Source organism: Drosophila virilis, unplaced genomic scaffold (assembly GCF_030788295.1).
Source record: "Drosophila virilis strain 15010-1051.87 unplaced genomic scaffold, Dvir_AGI_RSII-ME tig00000800, whole genome shotgun sequence".
NCBI classification, from domain to species: Eukaryota; Metazoa; Arthropoda; class Insecta; order Diptera; family Drosophilidae; genus Drosophila; species Drosophila virilis.
This window is the reverse complement of record NW_027212823.1, coordinates 1-12,477: the sequence shown is the minus strand read 5'-3', so window position 1 is coordinate 12,477 and position 12,477 is coordinate 1. Positions and strand designations below refer to the sequence as shown.

Sequence of the window (12,477 nt, the reverse complement as noted above, 5' to 3'; positions counted from 1 at the left end):
CATTTATTAGTGTTCCTATACTCCTCACATATATAGCCATATCCTATTAAGATCGGAGCAGTATATCTTATTGCTGCCATAGGACCGATCGGTCGAAAATTATATTGTATGAAAAAACATTTTGTTTTTCAAGATATCTTGACCAACCTCGCCATTTATTAGTGTTACTATACTCTTTATATATAGGCGAAATCATATTAAGTTCGGGCCACTATATCATATAGCTGCCATAGGAACGATCGGTCGAAAAATATGTTGTATGAAAAAACATTTTGTTTTTCAAGATATCTTGATTAAACTCGGCATTTATTAGGTTTACTACACTCCTCACATATTGGCGAAATCATATTAAGTTCGGAGCACTATATTATATAGCTGCCATAGGAACGATCGGTCGAAAATTAAGTTGTATGAAAAAACATTTTGACTTTCAAGATTTCTTGACCAAACTCGGCATTTATTAGTTTTACTATACTCCTCACATATAGGAGAAATCATATTAAGATCGGACCACTATATCATATAGCTGCCATAGGAACGAGCGCTTGAAAATAAAGTTGTATAAAAAAACATTTTGTTTTTCAAGATATGTTGACCAAACTCGACATTTATAAGTTTGACTATAGTCCTTATATATAGGCAAAATCCTATTAAGAACGAAGCGCTATATCATATAGCTGCCATAGGAACGATCGGTCGAAAATTATCTTGTTTAATAAACATTTTGTTTTTTTAATATATCTTGACCAAACTCGGCATTTATTAGTTTTACTATACTCCTCACATATATAGCCAAATCCTATTAAGATCGGAGCACTATATCATATAGCTGCCATGGGAACGAGCGCTTGAAAATAAAGTTGTATGAAAAAACATTTTGTTTTTCAAGATATGTTGACCAAACTCGACATTTATAAGTTTGACTATACTCCTCACATATAGGAGAAATCATATTAAGATCGGACCACTATATCATATAGCTGCCATGGGAACGAGCGCTTGAAAATAAAGTTGTATAAAATAACATTTTGTTTTTCAAGATATGTTGACCAAACTCGCCATTTAATAGTGTTCCTATACTCCTCACATATATAGCCATATCCTATTAAGATCGGAGCAGTATATCTTATTGCTGCCATAGGACCGATCGGTCGAAAATTAAGTTGTATGAAAAAACATTTTGTTTTTCAAGACCAAACTCGACATTTATTAGTTTGACTATACTCCTCATTTAGGGGCAAAATCCTATTAAGATCGGAGCACTATAAATGCCATGAGAACGATCGTTCGAAAATTACGTTGTATGAAAAATAATTTTGTTTTTCAAGATATCTTGACCAAACTTGACATTTATTAGTATTACTATACCCCTCACATATAGGCGAAATCATATTAAGTTCGGAGCACTATATTATATAGCTGCCATAGTAATGATCGGTCGAAAATTATATTGTATGAAAAAACATTTTGTTTTTCAAGATATCTTGACCAACCTCGCCATTTATTAGTGTTACTATACTCTTTATATATAGGCGAAATCATATTAAGTTCGGGCCACTATATCATATAGCTGCCATAGGAACGATCGGTCGAAAAATATGTTGTATGAAAAAACATTTTGTTTTTCAAGATATCTTGACCAAACTCGGCATTTATTAGGTTTACTACACTCCTCACATATTGGCGAAATCATATTAAGTTCGGAGCACTATATTATATAGCTGCCATAGGAACGATCGGTCGAAAATTAAGTTGTATGAAAAAACATTTTGACTTTCAAGATATCTTCCAAACTCGTCATTTATTAGTTTGACCATACTCTTCATTTAGGGGCAAAATCCTATTAAGATCGGAGCACTATAAATGCCATAGGAACGATCGTTCGAAAATTAAGTTGTATGAAAAAACATTTTGTTTTTCAAGATATCTTGACCAAACTTGACATTTATTAGTATTACTATACCCCTCACATATAGGCGAAATCATATTAAGTTCGGAGCACTATATCATATAGCTGCCATAGTAATGATCGGTTGAAAATTATATTGTTTAAAAAAAAAATTTGTTTTTCAAGATATCGTGACCAACCTCGCCATTTATTAGTGGTACTATACTCCTCATATATAGGCGAAATCATATTAAGTTCGGACGACTATATCATATAGCTGCCATAGGAACGATCGGTCGAAAAATATGTTGTATGAAAACCTTTTTGTTCCTCAAGATATCTTGACCAAACTCGGCATTTATTAGGTTAACTACACTCCCCACATATTGGGGAAATCATATTAAGTTCGGAGCACTATTACATATAGCTGCCATAGCAACGATTGTTCGAAAATAATTTGTATGAAAAAACCTTTGGTTTTTCAAGATATCTTGACCAAACTCGGCATTTATTAGTTTTACTATACTCCTTATATATAGGCAATAACCTATTAAGATCGGAGCACTATATCAAATAGCCGCCATAGGAACGATCGGTCGAAAAAAACGTTGTATGAAAAAACATTTTGTTTTTCAAGATATCTTGACCAAGCTCGACATTTATAAGTTTGACTATAGTCTTTATTTATAGGAAAAATCCTATTAAGAACGAAGCGCTATATCATATAGCTGCCATAGGAACGATCGGTCGAAAATTATTTTGTTTAATAAACATTTTGTTTTTTAATATATCTTGACCAAACTCGGCATTTATTAGTTTTACTATACTCCTCACATATATAGCCAAATCCTATTAAGATCGGAGCCCTATATCATATTGCTGCCATAGGACCGATCGGTCGAAAATTAAGTTGTATGAAAAAACCTTTGGTTTTTCAAGATATCTAGTTTGACTAAAGTCCTCATATATAGGCAAGATCCTATTAATATCGAAGCGCTATATCATATAGCTGCCATAGGAACGATCGGTCGAAAATTATCTTGTTTAATAAACATTTTGTTTTTCAAGATATGTTGACCAAACTCGGCATTTATTAGTTTTACTATACTCCTCACATATAGGAGAAATCATATTAAGATCGGACCACTATATCATATAGCTGCCATAGGAACGAGCGCTTGAAAATAAAGTTGTATAAAATAACATTTTGTTTTTCAAGATATGTTGACCAAACTCGCCATTTATTAGTGTTCCTATACTCCTCACATATATAGCCATATCCTATTAAGATCGGAGCAGTATATCGTATTGCTGCCATAGGACCGATCGGTCGAAAATTAAGTTGTATGAAAAAACATTTTGTTTTTGCAGATATCTTGACCAAACTCGACATTTATTAGTTTGACCATACTCCTCATTTAGGGGTAAAATCCTATTAAGATCGGAGCACTATAAATGCCATGAGAACGATCGTTCGAAAATTACGTTGTATGAAAAAACATTTTGTTTTCAAGATATCTTGACCAAACTTGACATTTATTAGTATTACTATACCCCTCACATATAGGCGAAATCATATTAAGTTCGGGCCACTATATCATATAGCTGCCATAGGAACGATCGGTCGAAAAATATGTTGTATGAAAAAACATTTTGTTTTTCAAGATATCTTGACCAAACTAGGCATTTATTAGTTTTACTATACTCCTCACATATAGGAGAAATCATATTAAGATCGGACCACTATATCATATAGCTGCCATAGGAACGAGCGCTTGAAAATAAAGTTGTATAAAAACACATTTTGTTTTTCAAGATATCTTGACCAAACTCGCCATTTAACAGTGTTACTATACTCCTCATATATAGGGAAAAGATCGGAGCACTATGTCATATTGCTGCCATAGGACCGATCGGTCGAAAATTAAGTTGTATGAAAAAACATTTTGTTTTTCAAGATATCTTGACCAAACTTGACATTTATTAGTATTACTATACCCCTCACATATAGGCGAAATCATATTAAGTTCGGAGCACTATATCATATAGCTGCCATAGTAATGATCAGTCGAAAATTATATTGTTTAAAAAAAAAATTTGTTTTTCAAGATATCGTGACCAACCTCGCCATTTATTAGTGGTACTATACTCCTCATATATAGGCGAAATCATATTAAGTTCGGACGACTATATCATATAGCTGCCATAGGAACGATCGGTCGAAAAATATGTTGTATGAAAACCATTTTGTTCCTCAAGATATCTTGACCAAAACTCGGCATTTATTAGATTTACTACACTCCCCACATATTGGGGAAATCATATTAAGTTCGGAGCACTATTACATATAGCTGCCATAGCAACGATTGTTCGAAAATAATTTGTATGAAAAAACCTTTGGTTTCTCAAGATATCTTGACCAAACTCGGCATTTATTAGTTTTACTATACTCCTCATATATAGGTTAAATTTGGTCAAGATCTCTTGAAAAACAAAATGTCTTTTCATACAACTTAATTTTCAACCGATTGTTTCTATGACAGCTATATGATATAATGCTCCGATCTTAATATGATATTGCCTATATATGAGAGGTATAGCAAAACTAATAAATGCCGAGTTTGTTCAAGATATCTTGAAAAACAAAATGTTTTTTCATACAACTCAATTTTCGACTGATTGTTCCTATGGCAGCTATATGATATAGTGCTCCGATCTTAACATGATTTTGCCTATATATAAGGAGTATAGCAAAACTAATAAATGCCAGGTTTGTTTAAGATATCTTGAGAAAATTAATGTTTTTTCATACTTTATTTTCGACCGTTCGTTCCTATGGCAGCTATATGATATAGTGGGCCGATCATAATATGATTTCGCCTATATGTGAGGAGCATAGTAAAAGAAATAAGTGCCGAGTTTGGTCAAGATATCTTGACAAACAAAATGTTTTTTCATAAAACTTAATTTTCGACCGATTGTTCCTATGGCAGTTATATGATATAGAGCTCCGATCTTAATAGGTTTTTGCCTATATATGAGGAGTATAGTCAAGCTAATAAATGACGAGTTTGGTTAAGATATCTTGAAAAACAAAATGTTTTTCATACAACTTTATTGTCGAGCGCTCGTTCCTATGGCAGTTATATGTTATAGTGGTCCGATCTTAATATGATTTCGCCTATATGTGAGTGGTATAGTCAAACTAATAAATATCTAGTTTGGTCAAGATATCTTGAAAAACAAATGGTTTTTTCATACAACTTTATTTTCGAACGCTCGTTCCTATAGCAGCTATATGATTTAGTGATCCGATCTTAATATGAAACTAATAAATGCCGAGTTTGGTCAAGATATCTTGAAAAACAAAATGTTTTTTCATACAACATAATTTTCGATCGCTCGTTCCTATGGCAGCTATATGATATAGTGGGCCGATCATAATATGATTTCGCCTATATGTGAGGAGTATAGTAAAAGAAATAAATGCCGAGTTTGGTCAAGATATCTTGACAAACAAAATGTTATTTCATACCACTTTATTTTCGAGCGCTCGTTCCTATGGCAGCTATATGATATAGTGGTCCGATCTTAATATGATTTCTCCTATATGTGAGGAGTATAGTAAAAGAAATAAATGCCGAGTTTGGTCAAGATATCTTGACCCAATTGAAACCTCGTAAGGCAAAAAGCAAAAATTGCTTCTGAACAGATTCAATACGATCCTGGCTGATGATATACTGTGGAGACCAGATGCAAGAGCAGTATTCAAGGATAGGGCGAACAAGAGAGATGTACAGAAGTTTTGTTATAAAAGGATCGTTAAACTCTTTAGACCATCGTTTAATGAATCCAAGTACACCTTTTGCCTCATTAACAATGGTATCTATATGAAGATTGAAACAGAGTTTAGAATCAAAAATAACGCCTTGATCCTTAACTGTTAGTATACGTTGCAAAGTGATATTGTCGATTGTATAACTGACAAGGTAAGTTGTAGTACGATTAAATATCATAAACATACACTTTGAACAATTTAGATGCAATTGATTGGCCGAACACCAAAGTTGCATAGCGTTCAAATCGTCTTGTAGACGAGAATGATGTAGGGGTTAGTGTATAATGGAAAAAGTTTGACATCGTCCGCATACATGAGTACAGAGGGAAGATCATTTATAAAAAGAGTAAGGAGTAAAGGTCCAAGATGACTACCTTGAGGAACACCAGAAGTAACGTGAACCCTTTTAGAGGTAGTCAACCTCAGTATTACTCTTTGGGTCCTGCCTTTTAAATAAGAATTAATCCAAAGTAAAAGGGACAGAGGGAAACCTATTCAAGTTTAAAAAGTAAAATATTATGGTTCACAGAGTCAAACGCCTTACTGAAGTCAGTGTAAATAATATCTGTTTGCATTTTCGAAAGGAAAGCATCATTTACCAAGGAAGTAAACTCAAGCAGATTGGTCGTAGTTGACCGATTCTTTACGAATCAATGTTGAACAGGGGAAAAAACTGATTTGCAGAAATGCTGCAAATTCGAAGTGATTATTTTTTCAAATAATTTAGGAATAGCTGTTTTGCAATGCCCCTGTAATTTTGTATATCAGACTTCCCACCTTTCTTGTGAAGAGGAATGATATAAGATTCTTTCCAAAGAGATGGAAAGACAGAAGTTTCAAGGGATAGATTAAAAAGCTTTAGCAATGGATAAAAAAGGGAAGAACTACACTCCTTGAGTAGACAACTAGGAATATTGTCCGGCCCAGGAGAGTAAAAAGATTTTAAAGAGTTTATAGCTAATACGAGAGAGGAGTGTGAAATAATGGGGGAGGTATAAAGCTAGCGGAATTAAACATTCTGGAGAAATCAATTTGCTTGTCGATGCATTCTGGGCGCGACCAACGCAAGCCACCGCAGCCCTTCTTGGCAATAGCAGCGATCTTGTCGCAATCACGCCCAGTGAGACCTGCGCATTTAGCATGCATCATATTCTCACACAGCCAGCAATTAACAAATTGCGGCAGTGCAGAATCGTGCACGGTTTCTTACAGCACGACATAATTATTAAATGCGCAAGCAACTTGCGAGAGCGCAAAGCAAAACGAAACGAAAACGGTGCACAAGATAGAGCAAGTAAACACTCAAAAACCAATTATTCGTACACAAACAAATTGTTTGGTGCGAAAAGCAATAGAAAGAAATTTGAGAGAGCGCGATGCACAAGCAGAAAGTATGCAGCGAACACACGCACAAACAAGATGGAAAGACAGAAGTTTCAAGGGATAGATTAAAAAGCTTTATCAATGGATAAAAAAGGGAAGAACTACACTCCTTGAGTAGACAACTAGGAATATTGTCCGGCCCAGGAGAGTAAGAAGATTTTAGAGAGTTTATAGCTAATAGGAGAGAGGAGTGTGAAATAATGGAGGGAGGTATAGAACTAGCGGAAGAAATAGTATAAGGGTAAGAATTAGTATTAGGACAGACTGAAGAGTAAGTTGATTGGAAAAAATTAGCAAAGAGGTTAGCAGAATCAGTGTCATTGCTAGCTTTATCCATCCCAAGAAAAGAAGAAGATGGAAAACTTGAAGATTTATGCTTCAAGTTTACAAAATTATAAAACTGTCTCGGATTTCGGGCGAATTGCCTTTTACAACGAATTAGATAATTCTCATAGCATTGGGAATTAAGAAGAAAGAAGTTCGACTTGGCTATGGAATATTTAGCCAATTCTGGATTTGGATTTTACATTTTTTAGATGTGATAATCTGGGAGTAACCCTGGGTGGATTTGAAAAAGTAGTCAAAGGAATTGACTTAGGAATATACACATCTAAGAAGGAGTTTAGGGTGATATAAAAAAAAATTAATGGCTGTATTCATATCAACTGAGTCATGTAAGAAAGACCAATCGGTTGAATAAATAAGCTGATTCAGCAACGAATAATTTCCTTTGCGAAAGCAATAGCGGGGCTTATTGGCTGATGAGCACGAAATGAAAGGATTACAATTTAGCATTGCAATCTCTAAAGTTGGATGATAGACATCCTCAGGAAGAGATAAAGGAGGGGACCTAGACACATTAGAAATAAGGTAGTCGTTAACAAATACAAGGTCAAGTGTTCTATTCATATGATTAGGAATTGAATTGATTTGAAACATCAAAAGGTCAAGCATGCAGTCTAAAAAATCGTGCTGTGCTGAGGGCACTAGATAATTTTCAGCAGTGAATAAAGACCAAGAGATGTTCAGCAAATTAAAATCACCCAACACCAATAATAGGTCATTATCCCGCACGTGTGAAGAAACTTCTTTAATACAAGTAATATGATTCATTTAAACTTGAATATCAGAAGAAGGTGGGACATAAGAGCATGTTACATAGATATTCCGTGTAGGAAAAGACACCTTAACTGAGACAATCTCAGCGTCAGTAGGCGTACTAAAACAGAATAGTTCAGACTGGAGAGTGGCTTTAACGGCAATTAACACCCCACGACCTCGAGTCGGCCGATCATTTCTAAACATAAAGTTATTAATAATTAATAAAGTTATTCGGTAATATCTCAAAATCAGATATGGTTGAGTTTAACCATGTTTCTGAAAATGCTATTATGTCCGAATCGAAGGAAGTGCTGGCAATAAAAAGATTTTTTAGCTTTGAAGTGAGACCTCTAACATTCTGATAATGAACAAAGATTTGGTCAGAAGATGAAGCTAGTTTTTTGGAGCAGAAATGGTACCCTCTATTGAAGGGACTGACAGGCTGGTTACGCTTTTTAGGCTTGAAGTCATGAACAATCATGTGTGGTGGCCAAAATTTGGGATCACAAATGATTGGGAACATATCATGTGAAACATTTATTTTGAATGATAATATTTCACGAGGGGTGGAGAAATTAAATTTAGTTATTGACACGCTAGCAGAAGATTTGCTCAGAAGTGGTGTCCGACTGTAGTGGCTGCTTTGCACTCCCCAAACGAATCTGTGTATTGGTGGGGAGGTTCGGGTTCAGTTTTTGCCTTTCGTTTGGCCATCTACCAAAAATAAAAACAAACGGCCGTGGCTGTTGCCTAACCGGGTGCATAGGGATTGGAGGTTCGCACTTCTTGCTAATACTCGGACAATAGCTCGTCGGACTGGTCGGGGTTTTTTCCTTTCCCTTTTGCACTTACCATAAACACATAGTTTAAGTGCGATCAAAAAAAATAAAAAAAAAACTTATTGATTTAAGTAAATCCATTGAAACAAAAAAAAAAACCGGATTCTAGTATGGGTACCATTAATGTGTTCCGACCGAACACCCAAATTCAAACTATTCAATTTCGCGTAAGTGAGAGAACTAAGGTGTTGATCGTCTCTCTTTCTCTTTACCCTCCCTACCTTGACAAGCAAAAAAAAAAAATGGAATGTGGATGCTTGTCCCTATTTCAGGTTCTTAAACCATCACTATAAATTGCAAGCGGCTAACATGGGTACTTGACAGATAAAACAATTAATTATGGAATTAGGATATCATATCATATAAGCTAATATAATTCGTTTATTCACGCATTGTTCAATTTTGTTGCCAATTAATAGCAAGGTGAGTATAACTCTATTTACAAGAAAAAAATATACAGTTTCCAAACAAAATTTGAATCCAAAGTTAATATGATGAATGTGCAATAACTAGTTTAAATCCCATAAAGAAATTAAGGGGAAGGAGAAATTCACCAACATTATCTTGAGACTTGACGGATAGTAATTAATTTACCGTCTTGCTAAATTAACTGCATTTAAATGTTCATGTGTGTATATAACTACATATATCTATAGGCATTGGTTTAAACTCTTACTCACGCGATATCCTTCGAAGCAGACGTTGGGCCCAATGTATACGACGATTATGATCGCTGTTGCTAAATATTACAAAAGAAATTTATAAGTATATAAACACATGTATATATATATATATATATATATATATATATATGAGCAACGGTCAAGGTCGGTGGTGTAGGAATTTCCTCTCGCTTTAACTTATTTAGGCATATTCATTGCACATTTTGTTTTAAAGAAATTAGTAAAAGAAAAAAAAAATTAAAGGAAATAAAAATTAAAACTAAGGATCTATTAGCCGTCCATCTTGGCAACGTTAAACAATTAATGGAATTATATGGCAATGCTGCTAAGCAAGCGAAAGGGGTACACCAAAAGTAATACAGACTCGGCTCCTTTGTTACTCTCTGCAGGTTACACTATATGCTTAGTGCATGCGGTCCCGATGGTGCTGCATAAATAGTAAGCGTTTCACCCGCTTGACGCCGTTTTCCGAGGCTATGCCAGATGTTGTTCTTCGCAAGACAGCGGCTGATAAGTAAAATAGCAACAAAATTGGTTCTGCTGGGTTGCTAAGTGCGACACGTGCTCTTGGTGTTGCCCTTGTCTGGTCCGATCTCCCCCTCTGGTAGTGCCGACTAGTACGTCTAAATCTAGTCAACTGAGCAGGCACGGAAACTGTGGAAGCCTTAATTAGTTCCAAGTCTCAACACTAGCACATATAAATACCTTTTCTTTAAGGGTCACCCCGAATCACAATTAGGTTAGTGGGTCGAGTTGTTATGAAGGTTTTTGGTTTCTATTAGCGTACCAAAAGAACACTTCCAAACTGTACCACAATTGCAGCCTTGGTCGTTGATGTCTTTGCAAAAATTATTTGCAAAGAAAGAAAAAATGTTATGAACTTAACTCGCACGCGCTTCAAATATATCTGACATGCTGAGCTGTACTTTTAACCTTTACTACTTCCCAACGACAAAAAAAATAAGGAAGCTTTCAAAAGCTCTACATCACGCGATTATATTTTAAAACGGTACTATGGCCTGATCTTATCACCTTTTTCCTCTCTATTCGCCCTATTCGGTTGCGCATGCCCTCAGCTGTGCAATAAACGAAGAATTGGCTTCCAGCGCGGTCGGTAAAGCAGTAACTAAACTAGAGCAGCTGATCAACAAGCAGATTCGTTTGGGGAGTGCAAAGCAGCCACTACACCACAGTTTATGCAGCGCTACTTGCTAGCGGGACATAAACTGAAATAACTATAATAACTGTTGAGTTAGAACTTGTTACTAGTTTGTATATCTTTGAGATGAAAAGTACCGATGCATTTACCTGTTTCATTAGCTAGTTGATAGTAGGCTGGGCTGACTTTTTGTACAACAATCGCCGGAATGAAAACTGGTGCAAGCTTAGAACTAAACTTCTTTTGCGCGTTACTCTGACAAAAATTGCGGGCGAAGACTTTCGTACCGGCAGTAAGACTTATGTTTCGGCTGCGCAAATTATATATCTTAGCATTTCTATTATGTGACTGAGCTACATTGTCTTTAGCTATCTGACGGATTACTTGTAAGGCTGTGGGCCTCTCAATAGCAGTGTCTTCGGACAAGAGGTTAAGTCGCTTTAGCAAGTCATAGTCTTTACCGTTTAACATCATATTCTGTCCAAACGCTAAAAAATATGGAGAGTACCCTGTACTTTGGTGAACGCTGGCTCTCAAGGCAGCACAAATGGCGTACAGCTTTTTATCCCAATTTGAATGATCTTTTCCGATATAGGCTCTAATAGCCGCTAATACTGATCTATTTACTCGCTCACTCGCATTACTTTGTGGCGAGTATATTGCCGTTCGAATGTGGATGATTCCATACCGGGTAAGAAAAGCTTTAAAGACACTAGAAATGAACTGAGAGCCATTGTCGGTCAGAATAGTTTCTGGCACGCCGAAAGTGCAAAACAGTGTGTTTTCTAGATAGTCGATAATTTTGTTGGTAGTAAACGCGCGAAGAGGCCACATAAAATGAAATTTAGTATTGTGGTCTACAACCATCAGGAGACCTATATTGCCGTTCTTGGACCGAGGATATGGCCCTAGAAGATCCATGTAGAGCTTCTGAAATGGCCGTTCTGACGTCATAGGCTTGCCCATTGGAGGTCTCAACACTACATTGGGGCTTTTCGTTTGCCGACAAACTTTACAATTGACTATATATTCATGAATTTGGGCCGACATTTTTGGCCAAAACAAGTATCTCTTGAGTTTCTCTATTGTTTTTTCCGATGCCACTGTGTGCAGCGTTAGGGGGATTGTGGGCTCTCTCTATCACTTGTAGGGTGAGAGACGAAGGTATCCAGAGTTTCCAGGATTGTTTCTCCTGAATGCTATATCCCGTCGCTGGCTCAGTACGTTTATATATAAAACCGTCGATTATCTGTAAATCCGGTAATCTGGATTGGTTAGAAGAAATACTGTCTATCAGATCCAGATAGTTTGGCGATTTGAATTCGGGTGAAGACAGGTCAACTATGGGACCTTGCTCCTCGAATTCCGCAAGCTCTGTCTCATTTTGACGCGATAGCGCATCAGCGACAACATTTTGTGTACCGCTACGATGCGAGACTTTAAACTTGAAGCCCTGTAATTTGATCACCCATCTACCTTGACGTCCTCTGAGATCCTTCTGTCTCATGAGCCATTGTAAGGAAGCATGATCAGTTATTACTTCGAAGTCCTGTCCTTCTATATACGCTCTAAATTTAAAAAATACC

The 12,477-nt window shown here is 36.0% G+C and overlaps 1 long non-coding RNA gene across 1 annotated transcript; it reads right to left on the bottom strand.

The window, feature by feature from the left end:
- Positions 1-9,412: 9,412 nt before the first annotated feature.
- On the bottom strand, positions 9,413-11,984 carry LOC116652218 (uncharacterized). Its single transcript, XR_011417098.1, has 2 exons — positions 10,097-11,984; positions 9,413-9,788 (listed from the first exon to the last, which is right to left on the bottom strand). It is a non-coding gene; the product is annotated as an uncharacterized lncRNA (long non-coding RNA).
- Between the last annotated feature and the right edge of the window lie 493 nt (positions 11,985-12,477).